The sequence below is a fragment of the Amphibalanus amphitrite genome, unplaced genomic scaffold (assembly GCF_019059575.1).
Source record: "Amphibalanus amphitrite isolate SeventyFive unplaced genomic scaffold, NRLGWU_Aamphi_draft 000571F_arrow, whole genome shotgun sequence".
Taxonomy (NCBI): Eukaryota; Metazoa; Arthropoda; class Thecostraca; order Balanomorpha; family Balanidae; genus Amphibalanus; species Amphibalanus amphitrite.
The window spans coordinates 1582-28120 of NW_024882065.1; the positions used below are offsets into that span (position 1 = coordinate 1582).

At 52.9% G+C, this 26539-nt stretch overlaps 1 protein-coding gene across 1 annotated transcript in view; it reads left to right on the forward strand.

Moving 5' to 3' along the window:
• The first annotated feature begins 1725 nt into the window (after window positions 1-1725).
• Window positions 1726-26539, forward strand: part of LOC122394076 (protein krueppel-like) — a 38214-nt gene continuing 13400 nt past the window's right edge. Inside the window, exons 1-2 of the mRNA XM_043390657.1 lie at window positions 1726-1830; window positions 15059-15097. The gene's annotated coding sequence lies outside the window, so the exon portion shown is untranslated. The remainder of the gene's footprint in view (window positions 1831-15058; window positions 15098-26539) is intronic.

Genomic DNA, 26539 nt, shown 5'->3' on the forward strand with positions numbered 1-26539 from the left:
ATTCTCCTATCCGTTCGACCGTGATCGACCTAGAGCTTCGTCGAAAAAACGAGCGTTTTATCCGTAACGAGAGAAGGCAGATTATACCCTAGTTCAGGATTCAAGTCATAAGTTGACCTTCCAGGTCAGGTCAGTGAACAAAAAGTCAGAAAAATCGGGACCTGCTAGAACTTCTTGAAATGAGGCTTTTTCAGGGTCCTGATTTTCAAAATCGTAGTTGTTTTGTTTAAGAATAATGTATTTATGCATTTTAGAAAGGTGACTTCAAGTCAGGTCAGATCAATCATCAGGCGTTCCGACGGCTATCCATGGAAGGTAACCACTAATCAATTACCACCACTGACAGCTTTGCAACATGTTGCATGGGCACCAAAATTATTTCAAATGTTCAAACACATGCTAGAATTCGAAAGCAAAACTACCCTTAACGTTGTAAAAAAGATAGTTAAGTTCATCTAAGGTCATCAAAGCTTTATGGCTTCACCAAACCTTTCGATACCCATCATAACATCGTTTCACATATTGACACGTTTCTAATGACAAAAAGTCTGGAAATGCACGAATAATGTACTTACTCACGCTGACATATACGCCGGATCGCTATTCTCGCCTGGCCTGGTGTCGATTGATAGGTCACAGGTCAAAGGTAATTTGGATCATAGTTATTGAATTTTTATGGTACTCGTAAAATTGATCAAGTACCCACAGGGCACTGAAAGTTGCGTCGCGATGGCGATTCGCCGCGTGCGTCGGTCTTTACCTCATTCAATAGACTATATCTATATTTATAGATCATCATAGCCTTAATAAATGTTTTAAGACCAGTATCATAAAGGTCAATATAGTATGCATTGGATACCTAATTCGGTATATTTCGTCTACCCGTAAGCTTCATGTTTGTAGTTAGGGAAAGGATTGACTGGTGCACGTCAGTTACATATGTGAGCACATTAGTGAGATTGACTGAAATACACGCTCCGTGCTGCACAGCGTCCGCATGTTTGAGGGACAAGAAGGTACACACAAAGCGATATGGACTCAGGTTCAATTGACTAGCAAAATGTCGGCGCCGCGCCGCGGCCATGCTGATTACTGATAGGGGCCATTTCAGTAGGACACCTCAGCCCTATCGTGCTCCTATCAGCTCGATTCGCCTCAACGGGCTCGCACGGGCGCGGGTGGAGTCGGGGGTGGGACGGGGGTCGGGGGACGGTGGATCCCACGCCACCGTGGGTCCCTGATAGACAGCGCCGCCCCGCGGCTGAGACGGGAACTCACTACGGCCGGCCGTACTACGCTGCAGGGCTACGACGGACATCCGTCCAATGCGGCAGTGTAGGAGCTATGACTAAAATTCGAGGATTGACTGCACAAAGGAACGCACAACTAACCCAACTGACTTAGAAGATGATAATTCACTTTTTATATTTTCTCTATTTCTCGGCTCCAGGCCCGATAATGTATCCTGGTTCTCAAAATTTGCATCTCTCTTTTATTACCTCCAACTCATTTCCGTTTAACCCTCTCACCCCCACCAGCAGCTTGCACCTCCCCTTCCCGACCCCTCCGTGATCCGACCCGTGACCCGTGCTCGCCGCTGCCGCCACCGCCCCCTGGCTGCGGCTCGGCGGCGGCGGCGGCGGCGGCGGCGGCGGCGGCGGCGGCCGGGTTGGCTGCGGCGGCGGCGGTGCGGCGCCACCCGGCACACACACCCAATCAGTTGGGAAGGCGCCGCGTCCGCCGGTGGCCGCACACCAGCGCCGCCGCGCCGCTGCCGCCCAGCACGGCAACCGGCACGCCAGAGCACGGCACACGGCCTACGTCAGCTATGTGAGTACGCCCGATACTACATCCGCCGAGTGATGGTGGCCGTGCACGTTTGTGACATTTCGAGATTGAGAGAGTGGCACCAGTGCAAAACTGGATGAGTGATAGTGGGTTATGTGAGAGCGAATGGGGCTTGCAATGTGCAAGGAAGATTTATGTGCAGTGATGTGCCTACAAAGCTGCATGTGTGTCACGATCATGTGCTACTATAACCTTATCATGTATTATTCATTCTCAAATAACTCATCATTACCCCGAAAATTAAGCGAGCGATTGTAGCCTTCACCACATCCTGACATGTCACAAATGATTCTCTTAAGTGGGCGGTGTGCAGATGTCTCCTGTTTGTCAGAACATGGCCTGATTCTGATTCACCCTGTCACACTCAGAGTCATGCATGCCTTTGCCGTGATTCAGGACCAAGCAGATACTCACGGCCGCCCTTTGGACCCGGCGACTCGCGGCTAAATGGCACTACTCACTGCGCCGCATATGATTGTATTAGTTCATCAAGATTACTACAACATATGATTATGATTATGCATAGTTTATGATTATGCATAGTTGCACTTATTTGCAAACTGTGAAAGCGTTCTATGTAATTGCAATCAGCGGTGCTCCCATTATTGCAATGTTAAGGATATTATCTTCAGAATGGGTAACTGAAGATGAATGTGGAAATATTCACATAACTGGCCTATTTGGGGCCTTTCATGGTGCATGGTTCCATCTTGTTACACAAGCTGAATTGGGCTTAATAAAATAAAAGATTCTCACTCCTTAGATACACAAGGTTGATGGAAACCAAAACATATTCGAGCAATTTTTTTTCGTGACAGATCCCAGGTCATCTAAAACCTGAAAACTCTTAAAATGGTATCAGTTATAAGGCTAACACCACTTAATTCCGCATAAATTTTATTATTTTGTTTGTTTATTTTATGCATCTGTGCAGAATGTATGAAGTTGCGTACATGTAAGACTGCAATGCCACCTACGATGATGTATGGCGCCTTCTGTTTTCGTATTTTCAATTATTGTAATGGGGACGAATCCTTGATTTTCTGTACCTATCCAAAAACTAGCAATGCTTTAAAGTCGGAGTCGTGCGACTGATTTAAATTAGAGATACTGGCACGCTTTTATGGGTTGTTGGAGATCTGGTTGGAGATGACATAATTTTAGCGCTAAGTTCCGTTTGGTGTTTTGTGTGATCATGCAAAACGTTGCAGCATACTTTGAAGTTTGAACACCACCGATGCCCCAGCCAGAGTATGTCATGATTTCTCCTGAAATTGAACTCACTGTTTTAGCTCTAAAGACGAAAAACTGTTGCAGGCTTGTAATTCTTGTTTTCGCACGAGCAAGCTGTGGCTTGTGCCAAAATATTTTACCGCATGCCGCTGTGGCGTGACTGAAGGAACTGCTATCATTTCTTTTTCTTTTTGCAAGGCTTGTCGTCTTTACAATGTAAATTGTAAGGAGACAGAAGTGCAATCAATCAAATGGTTAAGCGGAAATATTCGTGATTAATTGATATAAGTAAACATAAATTGTTAAGACTTTAAGATATAGGTACTTAATTAAACTTTTTTTTTTTGCTTAATTGTCAAGCATACACCTTGTGTAAACATGTTTTATGTTTCATGTAGCTGAGTATTTTCATGATGATCTAACAATGTCTTAGCTGCTCAATGCTCATGGTTTCGCTGATGCATTTTACAAGTCAGGATCAAACAAACTAAAGTAAACAACCAAATTAAAAAAAACTGATATCTCTTTATTTTTAGGAGGATTTCAAGTAGGTAGTGACAGTGACGTATATTACTTATAAACCGTATTCTGCAATCTATATACACTAATTTTATATCAATCAATTGTTTGCATATACACGTAATTTGTAAGTAAGTAACTTTGTAGTTACTTTGGGTGTCAATTACCATTTTAATGTAGGCCAAGTAACTAAGGCCTACATTAAAACATGAGTTACATGCGTTATATTGCATCGTAGAAGCTGAGTGTTGTAAAAACGTATTCAATCATGCGTATCATGGCATACTCTTGGGCTCTTTTTTATGTCAACTAATTTTCTATATAAAGTGACATACACTTCTCACGCTCACTCTGGTCAAACTTCATCGTGAATCATTATTATATAATGCATCGAAAGACTCAAAGTTCGCATCCATTTGTACTGATTTTGCTCGAATTGCCAGGGGTAACGACATTACATTCGTCCGTCAAAAATAGTATCTTCACTTCCATGCTTTAATGAAATTTCCGTGATCTTAAATTACACAAAGCTTCTGTTTTTCGAATCCCTTTCCTTTATCAGGCGTGCTTGCTCCCCCGCTGCTTCTCTCGTCCTCCTTCCCCACCCCGTTCGTCGGACCTCGCCGTTCACTCTCTCTCGGTGCTGTTTGCACTCTCTGTCGGGTTTCTCTGTGTACGCCGTCCACTTCCCCTTTCATTGCGGCGGTGTGGCGCGGCGGACGACCTCGCTGGGACGCCGGCGGGCCCGGCGGCCGGGCCATGGGCCACATGGGAGACACCAGGCCGGCGCAGCGCACAGAGACGGGGCGAAAGTCCTCGCCACGCAGCGAGTTAATGGACGGAATTTGGGTCACGCCGAGAGGCGGGCTGTGCGTGTGCGTGAACTGGGCGCCGCTCCGGCGCTCTGCCGGCCGCTCCGCTGCTCTGCCCGCCGGCGGGGCCAGCTGTCGGCCGGCCGCGGGCGCGCGGTGCCGCCGGCTGCAGCCAGGGCCGCCGCCGCCGCTGCCGCCGCTCCCGTCTCTGACGGCCGGGACTGACAGTGACCGGACGCTCCGCCACACCACTCCGGTCACCGGGAGAGAATTCGGAGCCAGGGCCGGCCGGAAGTAGCCAGCCGGATGGGAACAGGAGCGATGCAATGGGTGCAGAGCACCACGGGCACCGCGCTACCCCTGTCACCGCCGCTGCCACCGCGGCTGCGGCTGCACCGCCTGAACCCCACGGCTGCAGCTGCATGACTGCATAACTGTCACAGCTGCATTCGTTGGAACTCCGAGTCACATTGCCTCAGCTGCAGCTTCCATGATTAATCAAACCACCTAACCAGCTCGGTCGCCTCAGACTGCCTCGCACGTTTTGTAACCTAACCACGTTTATCCCGCTACTTTTAACAATATGCGCTGTTCTGCGGCCGGCCGGCGTTGCCGAACGAGCGCACAGATAGCCAGCCATGAATTTGGGACAACCGGTGTAGGACGCACAGAACAGCAGTTCGGTGGGTCCACCGCAGCGGCCGGCCAGAAGTGCGCAAGGTAAACAAGGGCGACACTATCGGCGCACCAGTGCGCCACTCCTCGCCACGCTGCGCCGGTTTCGCCGCGCTGTCAGAGACGAATCCGGCCAGGGACCGGATGACATGGGTCGGGGAGGGGACAGGGGGCAGAGGGGTGCAGTGGGAGGCGGTAAATTCGGCGGACCGGAACCGCCGCAGCCGGCGCTGGCTCACGGCTCGTGGCTCGTCTGTGACGACGGCTGCCGATAGCGGGTTGAGGGCGGACACCGCGTCACATCTTCCCGGAACACTCTGCGAACCGAGACTCGGATCGGCGCGGCCCCCGATAACGGCGCTGCGTGTGCGAACTCGGCGCGGTATCGCGCCATGGCTGCCGGCTGCTACACTGTGTACCTGACGGCAGCGTATGTGACGCGGGCGGCGTCTTGCAGGAAATCAGAGACCCCAGGGAGGACAGGTTTCATTAGCCAACCGTCTGTTCGTCAGCCTGGGGTAATTCGTTTAGTTTACCACGGAAATGTTAAAGCCCTTTTTCATTCCATTAAAATTCAAAACCGTTCATGCATTATAGGCATTTGACTGTTTCTAAGCAGGGTTTTGAGTGGTGCATCGAATGGGTGTGTCGGAAGGTCTTCTAATGCCCTTGTATCTCAGGCCCTGGCATTGGGGTTGAAGGATAGGGTCAGCTACCCTCGCGTCTTCGGGGTTTTACGATCCAACCAATGCCAAAGTTATATGGTGTCTGTTACATCGGACCCAGCACAGAATCTAACACTCCTGAGTGGGAAGTGATGCCAGAGCCTTCGTCAGCTATTTCACAACATCAGATCAGTAGCTCATAGTAATCCTCAGTGTTCCCCCGCGCAGTCGGAAAAGTGGACAATTCACCATCACGAGCTGGACAAACCGGGAAAAATCTTCGGCGCCCTCGTGTGGGATTTCTTATCCCGCCGACTGACATCCGTTCAGGTCACCTCTTCCTCCGCAGTGTTTCCTCTTCCTCAACCGCAAGTCGGTTTTTGAAATTCGATCTGTGGCTGCGCGTAAGAAACGCACTTCCGCTCCGGTTTCCTGGCGGTCGTCTGTGGTGGCGTCCGGTGCCGGCGCGGGACCCGGACGATTGTGTCACACCACAGTTCGCAGATGGCGACGGGGTCACGGGCTTTCCGATCACTGGATCCTGATTCACAGGGGGCTATCAGCCAGTCCTTTGACGCTCGTCAGTGGGTTGAAAGGCCGTGATAGCAAGGCGGAGTGGTTGTTGCAGTCCGAGGGTTGTCCTGAGAGGATCTCTGCGCTGCGAAGACCCATCGTTGTTCAGTGGCGACTACCGGGTCAAGGAATTCTCGAGGAGTATCAAGGAGTATACGAGTAAGCTGGTGAGTACAGGCCAAACGTGTTGGGTCCGTCGACACGGTTATTCTTCTAGCATACTCCTCATATGTAACTAGCCGGACGAGTCTCGTCAGGCCTGAGTTCTCACGCCGCCCTAAGATATTGTTATCACAGAATCGTGATCCTTGGATCATTTCGAGGTCCCTCGTCACTCGTCAGAGACAGACAGGCGCTACTTTGATCTCTTCCAGACATTTCCAAACCCCTTCCGTCTCATCAGTCATTTCGGCGCCGAGGTGTCTGACTCTCGTCCTCTGTCGATTTTTCACCGGGGTACTGACCATCTGCCGCTCGGACGATCCTCAAACTCTTTGTGCTGGCCCCCTGCCGGTCCGGGACGACCAATCGCCCTCCGATCCGTGCCCGGCTTTGTGGCTCTTCAACCCGTTTTTGGCGATCGTACGATCGGCCGTCGGTTTTCCTACCTCCTTCACTCCGGCTTGCCCTTCACGACGCTGGTGATACGGGCGCACGGCAGCTGAAGGCTTGCCCGGTGGACAGCGGGACTGCGGGCGGAGAATGGCTCGGAACCATACAGCCGTCCAGCCAACTCGGCAGCAGCTGGGGGCACCTCTGAGCGCGCCTAATGGCGCCGACTTACATTTGTCGCTCTGATTTATAGCTCGCCAACGCACCAGAAGGGTTGACCCACACAAAAGCCGAGACGCTGACTTCTTTCCGAGAAAAGCCGACCTTGGTCGCGCGTGGGATGATGAAAAGACGGGGCAGCGGTGGAAGGGTTAGACTGAGCAGGAGCTTCTGAGACGAGTGTTCAAAGGCTTATTCAGGAGCTACGGACGCGAGGGCGGTAATGTCGTATGAACAGAAAAGATCCAGGAAAAGGTAAAGGCCCAAGATGTTGGAGGGTGGAAAGGGTGAAATGAAGAGAACACCACAAAAAAATATAATGGATGTGCTGTCACGAGCAGCGCAGTACCGTGGCAGATTTAACGACACTGTTGCCAGAGGAACGTAGATGTGTATGTTTTCAGATAAATATGCATACTACTATGAAAACGGCCGTAGTGGAGCTCAGTGCATAGACTCGGGCCCTACAAACAGCAATAGACATTAGACAGCACATGCATTGCTTCCAAGCGCTAATCGATGCTGCATAGCTTTTAAACAGATCCGAGAAAGTCGGAACCGAGCATGAACCCATGCGTTCTGTGAAACGGACTGCAGAATTTCAAACTAGAATGATGAATGAGTTTGCAGAAAATGAATGAGTTTCAAATCTCGAGACTGTTTCCTTCCAAGTGGTTCCCTTCCTGGAAGCTCGGTTGCACAATGCACCTATCGCTCTTCCGTCCACCCCTTCCTCACCCACTTCCTCACCCCTTCCGCCGTCCGTGGCCGGTAAGGCCCACGGGGTGACCGTGACTCACATCCGTCTCTGTGAGAACCGATCAGTTGAACCGTGAAGGAACCGCGAAGGACCCCTGTGCGGCACAGACGCGGGCTGGTGACGGACTTCTTGCTGGGTATGGTCAGATAGATATGTATGTATTTGCTACTTCAATCTCCCCTAGATCTCTGTGAGCACCGATCAGGATTCTTGTTTGGTACTTGATGTATCTCCACTGCATGTTGTTGTTTAGAGACCGGTTGTCAAAACCTTGGCTAGCGTGGAAGCCAGCAGCAGTTAGCAGTTTCAGCGGCTTCGAGGCGTCCGTTAGCGAAAGCGAACAACTCGCGTTCGCGGCTGACGTGACGCTGCCGCCGTATTATGGGTGCCTTTCGGCCGTTTTGTGCGTCAGTCGTCAGGGAAACCAAGGCCGGCTGGTGGACGGCGGAAGCGGCCAACTGGCCAGGAACGCGCGCCGGGGCTTCATGGAACGCGTCCCGTTCGGTCACCGTGTCCCTCTAAGGTCAGATTTTGAAAATCTGGGACGCTGAAGGACTGAGTCAAAACTGGACTTATGATGGCATTGTGGCAACTAGTTTTAACGTTGCTGCCGTTCCAATATGGTCATTGGTCATGCATTTTAGCAACAAGTAGGTATGTCCAGTTTCTATATGCTGCTGTATTACACAGATTGGTCATTGGTCATGTATGTAACTAAGGCAGCCCTAATGAGGAAGCAAAACTGCAATATTGGTATGATCAGCGGGATACCCGTCTGCCTTGTTTGAAAGCGCATTTGATTGGAGACCTGACCCGAGGCGACACCCAGTCGGTAGCCCTGGACGCCGCTCGCTGTTCAGGGAACTGCTCAGCTGTCACATATCATCCTCTCAGTCGGTTGCATGGAAATAAACCTAACGACATCTCGAACCGTCCCTGCACCCGCTCACGCATAGCTACGCGGCCATCGGGCCTGGCCGGCGATCCCCCGCTCCAGAGCCCCGCCGCCCAAGGCTACACAAACCCGACCCCCTCGCGCCGGCCGGCCGGCCACCCTGCCGTGCCCCTTCGCCAGTGCCCTGCCGTCGGCCGGCTGCAGTCATACTGCACGCATAGCCGCGCTCCGTCCGGCTGCAAGTGCCCCGGCCGCCGACCCCGGCGCACGCAGGGCAAACAGAACGCTGCAGCGCAACGGCGGACGCCGGCAGTCAAGGCCGAGCGCAGATCAAATTCCGGCTCTGGTTACTCGGGCGGATTAACATGGCCCGCTTACGAGCCTGGTTACGCAGCGGTTCGGCGGCGCCGGCGCCGGTCACGGCGTGCATGGGACGAGGGGGGGGGGGGAGGTGGAGCTGCGACGCACTGAGTTTGACTGCCAGGGGCGGCACGTCGGTGGCTGAACGGGAGTGGCACGGCGCCATGCGGCGTCAAACGACGCACTCCTCACACACGCCTGGTTGGTTCAGTTGACAGTGTCCGCAAAGCTGGGCTAGTGCCGCCCTTTGCACCGTGCACGGTTATTGCACGACGCCGACCTCATCATGCTGAGCTCGGCCGGCGCGGTGACGCATCTCACACAATCTCCGGGAGGACGACAAGGGCTACTCCAATCACCGGGTGGCGCTGGGCAGCGAGCAGTCCCAGAGAGGTGACCGGAGCCGCTCACACCCCGTGTTGCCCGGCGCTGTGCCTTTACTGACACTCGGAGCTAGCTCGCGGCCTGACGCTGCTCTGTTGAGCTGGACGGCTCGGCCAGGCTGAACTATCGGCCAATGACGTCATACAGCAAAACAAACCGAGCAGCGCCGCGCCGCGCCGAGCCGCGCCACTTTTTCGTCGCCACCGGCCGGCAAAACACGCGCCGGGGCGAAATATGCGCGCGCGAAAAGTCTTTTTATGCGAGCTTCCGAACAGCTCACAAAAAGCGAACGCTGAAATCTGGCGCGAGAAAAATGGGTTGTCTTCTCACCTCTTCGCTTATTTTGTGGCGCTTAAGGGCCGGTTTGGAATGCGTAAGCAGGTGACTGGTTATCTAAGGTAGCATCATCATTCACTAGGCTGCAAAGAAGACAGGACTTCCCTGCAGTTGACGTGTCAAGCATTTCACATGTTTCAAGTTGCTAATATCACGTTGTAACGCGTCATTGTGCCCGATATCATGCTCAAGAAACGCATACACTTAAACAGAATGCAAGAGCTCATAAATGGCACTTATTATCATTTTCAAGTGAGGAAACAACGCCTCGCGTCAACCAGCGCTCTGCTCCAAGAGCCCGCTCTTTCCGTGCCACTCCTTCGCGGCTCCACCTCTACCCCGTCGCTGGCGTCGTCGGCCAACGGATCCTCTGCTGGGGTAGGTCAGTCGAGCGTCGGCGCCGGGTCGATGTCGGCGACCACGCCCCGCCGCCGTCAGCGTCGGCTCCGACGGCGACCTGCGTCTGCGCGTCCCGGGAGCCCCCGGACGGCGCCGCGGCCGGGCTCAGAGGACCGCCCGTCCGCCGGGGATGCCCAGAGATGGGTCCTCTCACGGGGACCCACCCGGAGATGGGTCCACACAGGGGGGACGACAGCTGAGCCCCGCGGGCTATGATGGGGAAAATTGGCGCAAACTTTAGAATGATTTGGAAAACTTTGGTGACGTCTCGTTATAGATTTGTTTTATTGCTGGGTGACAGGCGCAATCAGATATCAACTACAATGGAGATAGCTTTTGCAAAATGTATTGCGCGTAATAAACTCGAGAGCCGAGCTCGTCTTTACGAAATTTTACCACATTCTATATGGAAGGTAAAAAAATCGACATTAAAAAAGAAGCCCGAAAAATGCAAATCTACATAGTTCCCAAGTTAACACCAAGGTATAGGTATACGTGGTGCATTGCAAAATGCACGACACGTGACACGATACGACATTGCGAAATGCATACTCCTCACTGTTCATGCCATGGTTCATCCAGCTACTGGTGCAGGGCTTACAGAGCTCTGTTCCATCTTCCCCATCGCCGCGGTCGGCTCGTTGCTCCAGTACCCCAGTGTCGCAGCGTCAGCCCTGCTGCGTCGCACGCACCGTTCGGTCCCTAAATAAACACCCACGCCGGCGCGCGGCGCCCGGCGCCGCCCGGCCGGGCCTCCCCGAACCTTGACAGCACTGAACCAGTGCCGCTGCCGGCCGCCACCCGGCGCCAACCCTTCTAAATGCGGCGGCGGCGGCGGTGACGTCAGCGGGCGGGGGCGGCCGCCACCTGTTTACACCCTCCCGCGCACCCCGAAACGGGACCAAACGGGACCGAACGGGAACGGAACGGTACGCATAGCGGGGCCGACTGGTGCAGGTGTGTGCGTATGCAGAGCATTTGGAATTATATCTGCAACATGATGGGGTGTGCAGGCTGCACGGTTCCGCTAGTTGTGAACATTTCAGGTCCCGTGCATGGCTATCAATTTTCTATGAATTTCATCAGGAAATTCAGAGGCTGGTTTCCGGGTGCTCTGGTTACATTGTCACTTGCCCCAGTTACATAAAATTGCACACAGTGTTCCTGAGTTCCGGTAGGCTGTGATGAGGCGAGGGGTTTGTGTATCTTCACATCTCCACTTAGGGGGGGGGGGGGGCTGCTGTTGGACTGCGTTCGAGGTTGCGTCCGGTGGTCTAGTTCGGTGAACGTTCGGCAGCCTGTGCGACCACCGGCTGGCGGCAGAGCTGCTCCGGTGTCCGCGTGGCCCCACCGCCACGCCGCGCCGGCCCCACCGCCACTATTTGGGTTAGCGCTGGTCCACCGATAAAAGGGTGTTGACCTGCGCGTGTGCAGTGACGGAAATAGCGCGCGGCGGCAGAGGCGCCAGCTGACGGCGCCCATGGCGGGAGAGTGGCGCTCGCGCCCGGGGCACTGCGCGAATCTAGGCCGAGCGGAGGGAGAACAACACTGACCGGCTCCAGACCAGGCTGAGACGCGGTCACTCGGTCCACCAACTTTGATCTCACCCATGTTCGACCCGTTCACAGCCGGAAACCTCATATGTTTCCGATGCAAAAACACCGATTACAACTCCCATAACTCGGTTATAATGTGTGCCAAAATACGCAGTCCGTTTTTTGTGGAGTTCTCAGCCTCGTCTCTGGCACAGACCGGCTGAATCTCGGGCCGTGTCTTTTCTCAATCTCACCCTCTCTGAATCAGCCCCCATCCATCAGTCGTGTTTTACCTCGGTCGGCGCGGGGCGGGCATCAAAGGGGAGCCGCCCTGGCGAGCTGCAGTCGCCGCCGCCGCCGCCTAGTAGCCGCCCAGGAGCCGCTAACTCACCAGCCGCCCAGCCGCCTCACGAGCAGCTGCGTCTGATCAGACGCCTCTTCCGGGCACCCGGTGGTGTCGGCCAGGGGAGTAAACAACGGGAGGGGGGGGGGGGGCGAACGGGGAAATCGGTCCGCTCTCCTTCCCTTTCCATACTGCCGTTACTACCGCCGCCGCCGGCACGGGAGCCGTTTCAGAGACGGCGCAACGGTCGCACATCTTGATGGAGCGGCGTATTAAACCCTTTGACACGACCGAGCGACAAACACCGTCTTGAGTGGTAAACACCGTCTAACGGCCGACCGATCGACGGTGGCGAGCGGACGAAATTTAAATGCGTCATGAGCGGCGCGGATCGAGACAAAGCGGCGGAACGAGCCGTGCGGAACCGGAGACGCGGACGAGGCGCGCCGCGGAAGCCGCAATGCGCCGTCAGTGCCGCAATGCGACATAGCTGGGGTGATTATCGTCAGTGGTCTGCCGGCCGCGTGCCTGGCACTTCAGCCGTGAACGGGTTACCGTGCGGGCCGGCCGCGGGGAGGGGTTGGGTAGGACCGGGGAGAGTAGGGAGCCCACGTGTGGGGAGATTTGAATGGTGCAGGCGTGCTGGGTACGGGTGAAAACAGGACAATGTTTTCGTCGTTCGAGCCGAGAATTTAAATGAATGACACCCATGGAATTAAATGGGTCACAAAATAAAGGATATAAATGCATGCGTATTGTGTAACAATGCATTGTAACATTGTGGGCCCGCTTAGGCGATCATGCACACCATGGCACCTACAGGTCTTACTCCAATTAACAATGCACTGTACTTGTGTGCTTAGTGGCACGCACACACAGACGCCTGCCATAATTCCACCTACCCCTTAGTCTGCAGAAGCTCACAGTTACTGCACTATGCCGGCGCAGTGCGCTGGCGAGGCCACGGGGAGCGGTAGGGGTGTGTGCAGGAGCAGGCTTTGTTCCATCAAACAATAGGAACTGTGTCAGAATGCAACGGGGTGCGTACAATGGGCGCCGCTGCTAACCCATTTTGAATTATGGACAGGCCGTGTCCTGGTCTATGCATAGATCAATTCCATGAAACGCAGAAATTGAAAATGGTATTAAACACGGCTACATTCCTCACATATTCCGAACTACAATGTTGATTTAACGCATTAGAATACTCCTGCCCTTACATTTACATAGGTATATTTCATGTATTTTATTCTCAACAATGAATGGTGGATTTATTTGAAAACGTAATTAATAGATGTTTAGATTATAATTTAATAGTCATTAACATTCTTATTGAACTTATTTCCCCAAAATACGCATTATGCAATAGTTGCAATTGCAAAGTCAACCTTATCCTGCGTCCTCTTCACTTCAGCACATGTCTGATGTCGTCATGCCTACTGGTTGCGTTCGCCATGGGCCCGGTGTTCCCGTATCGATATTGATTTCCCTCTCCTCCCAGCCCGCTTCAGACCGCGGAAATCCCTTTATCGCGGCCTCCTCCCCTCGGCCGTCGTCTTCCCGTCCCCTCCTCCCCTCCCCTCCCTCTTCTCCCCTTCCCCCGCGAGCAGATGCGCGTCCGTTAGGCGGTCGTCGCGCGCGCATTGTTGTTGTTTACCGGGCGCACCCCTTCATGGCACCCTTGCTCCAGTTCTGCGCTCCTTTCGCTCCGGGCCGGCGGCGTCTCGGCCGCATATTCAAACGGAGGAGCGCGCGGGGCCAGCGGCCCGACCGAGCGGGTTCATTGTATTCCCCGGCATCCGAACCCAAAATAACCGGTTCAGAGACCCTCTGGGCAGCGGACTCCAAAAGGCTGCGGAAGGGATGGCGTCGCTGAACCCGTCCCGCTCACCCTTCGCCGTCCCTCCCCCGTTCCCCCGCCCCACCGGCCGGCCGCCGCTCGCCGCGCGGCCGTCGCCCGCTCGGCCGGCCGCTCCGAAGGCCGGCCTTCGTCGCCGCTCGGGCGGCGTGGTCACCGCCGTCCTCTCACCCCGCTCTGCATACACGGCAGCCCTTTGGTACCGCCGCCGGCCCTCCCAGCCCCCCGGGCACGCGCCAGAGAGAACGGCCGACTCTCGGTTTCAACCCGTTCGCCGGGGCGGGGGCGGGGGCGGCGCGGAAGCGGTGTAGATATGGGTCAGCAGAGCGCCCGGCCCGGACGGGTGAAGGACGGAAGGGTTGGCCGCGCGAGAGCGTAAACAAAGGGTGAATGGCACCGGGCAAGGTTACGCGACGAGAGTGAAACCGACCTCGACTGGCGGCGGGGCGCGCGCGCGCGTGAACCGGTTAGGCTTTAAATGGGTACGGCCGGACGGGTTGTAGAGAGGGTTGAATGGATAGTAGGGGCTGAGGAATGCGGTAGGGTAACGGGTAGGCTAGCAGATGAATGGGTGATATATTGACTGTTTGTTGACGACTAATGGAACATGATACGTGCTACTGAACTGTTTGGGAATTATTTGGATAAAGTCGATTATAACAATGAACAATAATACACATTTTGAATATGCATTAAGCTCATTATCAATTAATTAACAGGTAATTAAACACTAAAATAGCTGTGACAAAGTTATTCCCCAGCAGGCGCAAAAGCTGGCTTGCTGTGACACTATTGTTTTGGCTATAATCTGCACACTTATCTTTGGTCTTCCATACCAATAGGTAAACTGTCTTTCAAGTTTCAACCACGCCAAATAAAAGCCACCATCTGGAAAACAGCAATCATACATATCGAAGGAACTCTTTGTTAGAACGGCAAAAATCCAGAAATCGTTATATCAATGAGCATGCCTCACATGATATGAACACAAAGCTGTGACGTACAAATGCTACGTGCGTCTGACCGTCTGTGACTGACCGTCTGTGACTTGCTTCTTGGATGTGCTTTGACCATGGCTATTATTTTCTTCAGGTGGACGAAACTCATCTGAATCAAACTCAACACGGACCGGTGAGTATCTAACTGCAACTGCCGCCATACTAACATCTCACAAACCCTGCTTTTATATCCTCGGTGTGTTACTGAGTCACCGTTTTTGAATTCAAAGGGCCTTTATATCATACCTTCTTTATTTATGACCTCACTGCTGTGGCTCAAAACGCATAACGCCATATCGGCGTGGCCATAAAATCCAATGATGAGTTTCTTTTACTGTTCTCGATTGTCCTTTCATGTTCACTATAGGTAACTCCTTTTATTCGGTCGATGCTGTCAAAGCTGAGTGCTGTGTCTATGCGGTGTGTTGTACGGTGGGATGGCTATAGCCGACTCCGGACTGAGATCCAGCTCAGTCAGCGGCCAGCGTGTTTGGTCTCAGGGCCCAGGAAGCAGGCAGGCACGTCCGGTCGCCGCCGGCCTGGCCCAACCGCGGCCGCCGCCGGCGACGCGCGCACTGCCATCTGTTGAGAGACTCTGACAACACCTCTCGGGCAGCGGCCGGCCGCACAGTTTGGGATGCTCGGGCCAGCGCCGCCGATAATGGCGCGATGGTTTGAAAAGAAACTGGTCTCTAGCGACGGCTGTGAGGCTGAGAAATCCTAAGACGGTGTTTCTGCTTTTTTCGGGTACTTTTTCCAACAGGCCCTGATCTCAGTACCTACCAGTAAATTAGTTGGTTGGACAGATAGATAGGTAGGTACTGAATTTTAATTAAAATTGGTTATGAGATCGTTTCGACTTCGAGATAGTTTCTGAACCCACAAGACAGCAGAAAACTGCAGTTCAAAACTTAACGAATGACCAATTTTGCTATGAATATGCGTGCCTCAATGGCAGTTTGCTCATAATAAAAGAAAACTTAGCACACATCCCTCGTTTCACAATAACCCATTTTGATTATCCCTGATCCATCAAAAACATATTGTTAAGACATCGACCTCTTAAAACTCACTCTCTAATGATAGTGGGCTTTCACGTGATCGAGTCTTTCGCCTTTTTACTTCCTGTCTACTCGAAACTTATAGCACAGGACAGCATATGCACGGTAGAGCCGCCACCGCCGGCCGGTCGGATCCCTCCCGTTCTGGTCGCCACCGCCGCCGCTGCCGCCGCGGCCCCACCGTGTCGGACCGCCGAAAATCCATACCCTCCACCCCCGCGCCATGCGTCAGCTCACGCGGCCGGCAAAAAAGGCCGACTTGTTTGGCCTGATTGAGATCGGGTCGATAGTATTCACGGTCGTCACTGGGCTGGCTTGGAGCGGTTCCGCCACCGCCGCCCGGCCCGCACGCGGCGCGCCGCCTCCCAAAGGCTTAACCGATCAAAAGCGGCACAATGGGCTCGCCGGCGCCTCGCTACCTGTCGTCAGGTGAATGAAGAAGGGGTGCCGGGCCGCGCCGAGGTGCGGGGAGGCTCGCACGCGCCGCACACGAGCGATCAAAACGGGGCCGGGCCGAGCGGCAATTTTCCGTGATATCAAATTCAGTGGGGTGGCCCGCAGCGTCCTCAATGGCAGTGATTACACGAGAGGGTTAATATTGGCACACTGTTGTGAAAGGAAATTGGACGCGCGTGCGGGATGCAAGGGGTGCGCGTGAAAATCCCCAGGGAAAACGGAGCTTAGTGGAAGGCTTGAAAGAGCGGGTTGAGGAATTCACAAAAACACGGCATTTTCCACGCGTCAGGGGTGTGATCAAAGGGGAAGAAAGAAGCCGTCCATGGATTGAAACTGCTACTTTGGCGCCGGCTGCCGGGTGGCCTATTGTTGGCGCCACCTCCAGTGACAGCCCGCACGCGCCGGGACCTTGGGCGGTAGAGGAAAAGAGAAAGGATGGCGACTATGAAACGAGAGGGTTAGGATCTTCAAGACGGGTGGGAAGTGGGCCAACGGATAGACGGCAGGCGTAGGTTTTGAACCCTTTCCTCATTGTTTGCTCTTTCAACTCCTTTGGGACGCATCTATGATAATGAAAATATGATTGCTGATTTTACATTAAGAAATAAAACGCAAAACACATAAGCTCGCTCATTAGGTAGTACCTTTCCGATACATTTAGTGGCCAGAAGCCAAAGTTCAAATGAGTAGATAAAAAAAGCTTTTTGGTTTTCTATTCAACATTTTCTTTTCTGCTTATGTCCATGGGCGCAGCATTGCCAGTAACCGCACATCGACCACTGTTTTTTATCACATAAGGGTTAGAAATTACTTCCTTCCCGTGCTGACTGGTCGCTCCCCACGGATATATATTATTCATGCCGCCGGTGTGCGATAGTCGTGTTTTATCGCCCGGTCCCCTCCCCACCGCGCCCGGCCCGTGCCCCCGGGCGCTCCCCAGGGCGGGGGCGGCGGCGGCGGGGGCGGCGGCGGTCGCTGAAGGCTGACATCGCGATAAAGAGTTATCGACCCGCGTCACCGGTATGAATATGGGTCCGACGCGCGGTGTGTCGAGGTGTGGTGAGGTGCGGCGCGCTTACCCGGCTGCCATCGATCCGGGCTGGTTGGGCGCCGCGCCGGGGCGCCGCGGGGCGCCGGTCACCCGCCCGGAGGGCGCCCCGGCACGGTTCGTCGGAAGGTCATCTCAGGCTCAAAAGAAACGATATATACCATTCGAAAGCTGACGTTGAGCTGAATCCAAAAATGTAATTTTTATCAAAATCGATCGATGGCCTTTTTTGAAAATTGCGTTTTTGTAAAAACTTTATAATTTTTTATTTAATGGGCTGTCCCGGACATTCTTGAAAACATATACATGTATTTTTGAGTTCCAGTGAAAGCTGAACGCCAAAAGAACAATATTTAGCGAAGCAATATTTCCAAACATTAATATGCGTCTCCCTTAGCCGACAATAAGGCGCAATTACACAGCTCAGTGTCACGATGGACCAAAGTCGGCCACACAGAAGCGCGAAATGACACTTATCGACTCGCAGACCCGGCGCTCTCGGCCCGCCTGACCGGCCACGGCAAGGAGGTTCGGCTGTCGTTCTACCAAACGGGCGTCATATTTGTTAGTTTAACGGTTAAAGTCGGTACTTGAGTTATTCAGGATACATGAGTCGAAGATTCACTGCTCTGTCATCTTCACATCATGCATTAATTTGCATTTGTTCATGTCTACTTTGCTCAATTGAGCCTGGTATCATGCCCATATTAGGAAAATCGGTCGCGCTGAAATGTCAGAGGTTGTACCGGCCTCAGCTCGGGTGGAGTGGTATAGCGCCCGGTGGGGCAGGGTAACCTTTGACCGGTCGCACGGCCGAGCAGCTGTCACCAGTACAGCCTCTGACAGTGAAACCCCGCTCACTTCCCCTGCGCGGGCACTGAGCGCAGCTGGATGGAACAAAACATGTGTAAGAAAAATGTAAATCAAAGCATGTTGTAAATCAAGCAGAACAATGCATTTTCGTCACAGGTATCCTGAATAATTTTAATAGCGATGTGGACAGTTAAACTGACAAATATGACATTTGTTTAGTAGAACGAGAGCCGAACGTTCTTTCCGTGGCCGGTCAGGCGGGCCGAGAGCGCCGGGTCTGCGAGTCGATAAGTGTCATTTCGCGCTTCTGTGTGGCCGACTTTGGTCCATTGTGACACTGAGCTGTGTAATTGCGCCTTATTGTCGGCTGTGGGAGACGCATATTAATGTTTTGAAATATTGCTTCGCTAAATATTGTTCTTTTGGCGTTCAGCTTTCACTGGAACTCAAAAATACATGTTTATGTTTTCAAGAATGTTCGGGACAGCCCATTGAATAAAAAAATATAAAGTTTTTACAAAAACGCAATTTTCAAAAAAGGCCATCGATCGATTTTGATAAAAATTACATTTTTGGATTCAGCTCACCGTCAGCTTTCGAATGGTATATATAGTTTCTTTTGAGCCTGAGATGACCTTCCGACGAACCGTGCCGGGGTGGAGACACCCCTAGGCCACACAGCGCACTGCGCAGACTGCTACAGGACTGACGGCTTCGGTATCGGTGCCTTCAGTCCTGCTAGGAGAACGGATGTCGCGATATTGAGTGGTAGCGTGGCTCCCTTCCGAGCAGTCAAGCTACCCATGCGCATAAGAAAAGTAAGCATCAGGAGTTTAAGCGAAAGGAGAACGCAAAAGGAATTGATGATTTTTTTTTCTTGTTTCTATGACGCTCAATTTTACAGATCCAGATGACATTTCATGACAGACGTTTTCATGTCGGTCGATACAGTACCTATATACCTACAAAACAGATTCGCAATCAAGGATGTTTTTCATTCAGCATGTAAGACGTTAAGATAAAGGATGATTTGTTCAGCTACCATTCACTGTTCGATCAGGTAGCGGAAAATATTAAAATCATTCATCGTGAACCCGTCTGATTGATTACCCGTTGTTCGGAGCACGGAAAGCACCGTGGCCCACCGAATAGCGTGGCGGCGCGATCGGCTGCCCGGCCAGCTGCCAATTCGGGCGACTCCACCGTACTGGCAACCCCAAAATTGGCCTTTATTAAATCCTTCTTCGATCAGCCGCTTAATCGCATCAGTCTATCGAGCCGTGATTAAAGCTGGTTATTTCCACGAACAAAAAAGGTTATTAGTTTCGGCCTATGTGCAGTATGGAAGCTCTGATTATTGGGACGTATTTAAAGCAGACTCCTTAATGAGCACATTTAAATGGCTGATAGTTTATGTTAATCGTCATTCGGTCTATGACGTCAAAACTATTAAAGCGCTTTCTCATTTCGGCAAGTCAGCGTGGTGAAGGATGCATTAGCGTGGGTGGCTAACCCCTTTTGCACCATCATGCAACCACAATTAGGTAAAGATATGAATCAGCTAAATAAATGTCAGACATTAGGGTACCGAATTCGACGGAATAATTAACGACTGCACAATTGATAAAAGGTCATTAACAACTTCCACTTACTGAAAGGACACACCCGTTAACGGGCATGCCTACACGAGGGTTTCATATATTGAATGTTCTTCTATGATTTATCGAGAGTAGTACGCTTAGAATGTGCGAATAACGAAGCCCGTCTAGCCACTACACAACATACCACCACCCAGTCCATAACATCTATCTGTGAAAGAGCCATAGCTGCCTAGGTTTTTACCAGCTTGTTTATGCAAAGCAAGCCTGTTGTGCTATTACCACAGTAATATACTTCCTTACTGACCGACCTGATGAGCATGGAAGCGAACCGGCCGTCACATTGATTGCATACATAATTCTGTCATCAATGCGTCCTAGCTAGCTCGACTGGCGAGCAGAGGCGCACTGTACCATGAAGAGGGAAGAATAACCGGTGCATAATGCATCGGACGCATGATACGGTGCTCGGTGTCCTGGGTTAACAGGCATTCAGAGGGCCGAGGGAGTTATCGGAAACGGATCGGCCGCCCGAGGCGCCCTCGATGGTCCTGTTGAATTTTGGAGCTCGGGTAATCAGGAAAACCGAAGAAACTGAAAAGTGGTACTGGAAAATTTATAAAGGGATGGAAATGCATACCTATGTCATGAGAATGGCGGCTTGTCATCCAGCATCTATTGTTTAGGTTTTCGGGAAAGTGCAACAATTTTTTATTGCAATCCATTGTCAGCGGAAAGGAAAGAACCTAAACTTGAAAACAGTTTCTGAATTGAATAATCCCAGAGTTATTAAACAAAAAAATGTCTGTTAGTGAAGTAGCCTAGGCATTTGAGAGTATTCAACAAGTTAAATGCCTACTCATACTCAATTAGGTACATCTAATCGCTGGGTTAAACCACACACGCAGAGGCACACCATTTTGAAGCGAGGTAGCGAGTCGGGGGTCGTTTGCATGAAGGGAAGGGGGGACGTGCGTCACTGCCCGGCGGGGCGTCACCAATCGACTCGTTACCGGACCAGCACCTCTGTCGGCCGGCTGGCCTGATTGGTGCGGATTTGCATGTAATCTGCGTTCGTTGTGTGGCTGGTGAGGGGACAGCAGCAGCCAGGGGCGCCGGCAACGGGGGCGCATTATCGTCACCGGCGCTAGGCGCACGCGGCCCACCAAACTCTTTATGCCGCGTAAAAAGCGTCCCAATCAGAGCACCTTGTTGAATACCGCGTAAAGAGGGCATTTTATGTAAAAACGGATGAGTTATGACGGCGGCGCAGCGGCGGCGGCCGCGGCGCCGGCGGCGGAGGGTTTAGGGCAGCTGGGTCGAACGGGCGGCTCCGTATTCAAATGAGCCCGGCCGGGTCCGCGGCGCGCCGAGCAGCCGCGTTTACGACGGACGCTGGGGAAACAATGCCGGGGACGGCGCGACTGATTTGCATACGTAGGAGCGGGCCGGGGAGTGAGCGCGCGGGGAGGACGGGGCACACCGCGCCCACAGAGCTGAGCTGGCTGGCTATAACAGGGGTTAGCGACCAGCGGGGACCGGCCGGCCGGCGCCGCATTCCTGGCCAGCCCAAACGGCCGGCTGCCCTCTGTCCCCGCGCCCGGTGCCGACAATAGGGGTCGGAAACTCGCCCAGTACCTCGCCCAGGCCCCGGCTCGATGGGGCTCCAGTTCCGAACAGGTTCCAGGTCGGGTTCTGCCTCGGCCGGCGCCGGTATGATGTGCTAGGTGCGCTTCCTGGCGCTGTGACTCCAAGAAGGCTAAGCTCAGACAACTGGGGCTGCGCGAAGGGGAGAACGGATCGATTACGTTGGGGTGGCGAGCTCCTGCGCGCGCCGCGGATCCGTCCCCTTGTCTTTCACGCATGTTCCCGCGCAGCCGCCACGCCTTCTGCGGCCGCTCAGCCAACGGGTGAAAGGGTTGGCGGCGCGCGCGCTCATTGGCCGAGCGGCGAAAGGGTTGAGCGTCAATTGGCTGTCGCCGGCCGGCCGGTGGGAGGTCTCAGCCGGCGTCTCCGCCAATGGGAGCGGGGTAAGGAAGCCGGCGTTGGGCCGGGGCGGCCGCCGAGGGTTCCCGGATAAGACGCCGGCAGATAGGACGAGTGGGGAGGCTCAGCGGGCTGCCCGGACCAGTGACGGCCCATTGTGATACCGGCATGCTGTGTGTGATTTCAAAGTGATTTATCGAAGAGCTTGCTGTAGCACGTCAGAAACACGAAGCTGAACGTTATCCTTTGCCTTACGAGTATCATTACATTTGACAGCTTGTGTTAGATTGAATGCTAGAAAAAGCATTAAGTGAAATTTATGCCAAAAGAACAAATGCCGGTGATATCTGAGAAAATACCCTGCTGGAAAAACGACTGAAATGACGGGGTATGTACCACTTGTAAATTAGCCTTTCTTTCCAACTTCGATATATGTGTCATAAGATAGCTGGGATTTAGTAGCGACGGCCTCGGTACATTGATAAAGCGGCACCGGGGCACTGGGCTTTTTCAAAAGGTGCTGAACTGCGCCACACCCGACCGCTGCGCTTTGTTTGAGCTATGATAAGTGGAGCTGGCTGGCGCCTTCCGTCGGGTGTTACCTGTCTCGGTGGACTGAAACTCGTCTTATCGTTCACCGGCCGATGACTGAGCCAACCCAATCGACCCACTAAGATAGGACCCTCGGACACACAGACGCGCACGGCGCCAGTCACCCTGCACGACTCGGCTGCCAGCGGATAACCCATGGATAACTCTCGGATCGGTGCAATTCTGTGTCTAGAGTACGAACTCTTCTTACCGCTGAGAGTTGAAGGCATGAATGAGGGATGGGAGAATCGGATGACAGTCGGCCGTATCATCAAACGAAGAATTAACTTGTAGAGCGGTTTGCAATGTGCTTCACCCCATTCATTTGTGTTTTCGCTTTTGGTGTGTAGTATGGCTTTTTAATTAGACATGACGTCATGTTCATAGACTGTATGGTTCTGCCTTTTTAATGTTTCAAGTAAACTCTCGGTGGACGCCCTTCCAAACTCCACCACAGATCACCAGGCATTATATTGGGGAGACGTAAGACTGGGCCCGGCACCCACCGAAACGGCTCAGTCACGGGCTGTGTTTCCGCTCTCGGTGACTGTCCTCCCCTCCTGCCCGGCAGTGTCCTCCCACCCCTCCCCTCCCTACCCCGGTCCGCCACCCCTCGCGGCAATCAATGGCTGCTCGCGGAGCCACTGCGAGGGTGGCGCCGACACCGACAGAGCCGGCACCCGAGAGAGATACGGAGAGAGGGGACAGAGGAGTCCTGTGCGACCGCGCCTGTTCCCCACCGCCGCCGCCGCCGCTGCTGTCATCCGTATTGGATTGGCTGGAGCGGATTGTGGGGACGGAATCCCCCAGTGCCCAGGATCGTGCTCGGTTGGAGGAGCGGAAGTAGCTCTGATACATACATGGCTAGAGTTATACTGTTGTGACATCGCAGAAAATGCTCTCACGGATGATGATGAAGCCTTATTTTAGCTTTCAAGGAAGTGGACATTCTTTGAATGATTCATATCGCTTCAATAATCCATTTTTTCATTTCATTGAGGGCCTCGCTATGCAACCGACTTCTGTCAGCCAGATTTCGGTTCTCGTTTCTGATCCCTGTGTGTAGGTCCTAGTGGGTCCGCCATATGGCGTTTTCATGCCGCGGGTGGTATTGTGCGTCTGTGTGCGTGTCCTTCTGCACACACTCGGCACATATGCGCCGGACGGGGTCAGCTAGCCCAGCTGCGTCGGCGCTCCTCAGCATACCTACCCGCCGACCGGGGTGGGGTGGACCAGTGCGCGGCCGGTCGGCAGCCGTGACCTTGGGGCTGACCTTGCGGCGCCGTGGTCCAGTGGTGGCCGCCGAGTGACTCCCCTTCCTACCGGCGGCGCTCGCCAACATAAGAGCCTCCGAAACGGGCCCGAGAGCTGGGCGGTCCCAGCCGGAGCAGGTTTCAGGGGAATCGGTGGGGGAGGGACGGATGATGGGACCGACCCGGGACGGCCTGGGTATGACCGGTCTCCGCCCAACTGCGCTCCCGGTCTAATGCGCATCGGAAGCTTCGCCGCCATGCGAAATCCATTGCACGACATGGTGAGAACTAAACGGCAGACTTACCATTCTATAGTCATTTTGTGATCTCCATTCAACTATCCTAACATGTTCATATTTTCTCCCCGATCAAAAAAGAACCTTCCACTTTTATATCTGGTCACCATGTCCTCCGTAACGCAGCCTCGGACTGCGGTGGTGGGCGGACAGTGGACACCCGTCCACAACAGCCGCCACCCCATCCGCCCGCCGTGCTGAGTCGGCGCTCTGCCTCCCACCGTACCCCGCGTGACGTCACGACCCACGAGGCTGGCGCGCGGCGGCGCGGAGTACGGCCGAAAGGCGCGCTTATTGGCGGGCACGGCCGGCGGCGCGGCCAAGTTCAAGGGCACGCCTCGCCGGACCGTCAAAAACCACGTGTTCTGCGCGCCGGCGCACTATGGTTGGAAACGGCCTCACGGATGGCCGGGGGTCAACGCGAAAAAATGTTTTGTCCATAACTTGTTAATGCGTAGACCGACTGCGATGAAACTTTGCATAGGTATACCAGTGTCTTTCGTGCATCATACAGTAACTCAGAAATGACGAGGTCACGTCACAGCACGCGTGTGTGACGTCATCATTGCAAGTATGTTATAAGTCGCCTATGTCTTTCGTTATGTTATCGATATCGTGAGGCATTTTGAACATGTTTTGAATACTGCTATTACTGAATGGATATTGTTGTTATGCTTTAGGGCGAGAAATATCAACGTAGTGACGCACAGTGTCTTACTATTGGTCATAAAGGGTCAAAAATTTGGAGAAAGAGTATTGATGATTTTTTTTTTAGATTGGGCAAAAAAGTAAGAAATAAAATGACGATCAAATGACAAAATATGCGTCAGATTAACCCGGCAGTTGCTGGGGTACTTCCCCATCCGCCGTTTGCCGGGGGGGGGGGCGTTCAACGCCCCCAGCCGATAACTCGCGAACAAATAGGCGCAGCGAAACGCACGAGGCGCGGCAAACGAAAGAAGAACGCGACGAGACGATTCACATGAATACTTTAAAGCTGAATTTCGAGGTCAGAGGTCGGGTCAAGGTCAGGTCAAACACTTGAAATCGGGCTTTCAGTAGCATGGACTTTAGAACCTCGCAATCGGTGCCTCGCGTTTCGCGTTTCGATTATATCGTCATCAGTTGGTCCTAAATAAATTCAGTCATCAGTTGGTCCTAAACAATCTGTCACAACTGTCACAACTGTCACAACCCTTCATATAAGTGCTAAAAGAGTGTCAGATCAATGTAGGGGTCAGTCAAACATAGGCCACTGGCCAGGGCCAAAGTCAGGTCAATCAGGTAAGCACATAACCCCGAAAATTAAAACTGGTACCTATTCGCAGCCCATGCATGACACATGTTTTATGGGTACTTTTGGGCGTAGAACACGATGGTGACATTCATTTTATCATACGAGTACGTGGCTGGTTGAAAAAGATCAATTTCAGAAATGCATGCATCATGGTCGTGAAGTAGTCACGAGAAATTGCCAACATTCAGTTCAAGATTTTGGAAAATGTAGAACGATGATCAAAAACCATAGATAGCCATTTGATTTGCCATGGTATTGGCAGTGTAATGGCGTTTACAGCATGTCTGTATGTCTGCTCTGTCGGTGGATATCCATATCCATACTCCAGGATATCCATACACGTTTGCACGATATCCATACACCAGGTGCAGGGGCGAGCAGTTACTTCTCACGAGGGGTGCGGAGTCGAAGTCAGAGTCGGAGTCAGAGTCGGAGTCGGAGTCAGAGTCGCCCAGAGTCGTGGCAACGAGCCAGGAGTCGGAGTCGGAGTCGGGGTCAGTCAGGAGCCCGCAGTGGAAGTCGGAGTCGGTCCGAATCGGAACAGCTCCATCACGACTCCGAAACACTGGCAGGGGTCCAGAGTCGGAGACAGAGTCGGCCGGAGTCATGGCAACGAGTCAGGAGTCGGAGTCGTAGTCGGAGTCGGATTTGGCGCCACCACGACTCCGCAACCCTGCTTCTTACCATTATTTATAAGGATAATCGATTGCAAGACTGACGAGCCGACCTGGTGCTAACGAAGCGACGGGTAGGTACGCCTCGGGAGATAAAGCTTCACGGACGATTTTGCGCACAAGTGCGCAGTCTGCTTTTACGTTCCCCTTACGCAGAATTGAACAGAGATTTATTCTGCCAAAAAGCTCAATGGAGGTCGATGGAGAACTTTTTGTATGTCCAATGAAACATAAACGTAATTTTGCAAATATTGCTGTGGTGACACTGCAAACAGAATGCAATGCCGTTCCTGATTTTGAACACGCATGGGAAAAAGAGTCACTCCACTCGATAGCCAACATAACAAGGATTATTTTGATATATAATAATCCAGTTTTACAACGTCATGGAGGTACTCCACATGCTATCACCAGCGCGGTTGTTTAAACCTTTGACGGCGCACCAAAAAGCCACTATCAGAAACTCCCGATTCCACGTACAATAATGGAGACTAAATGCGCA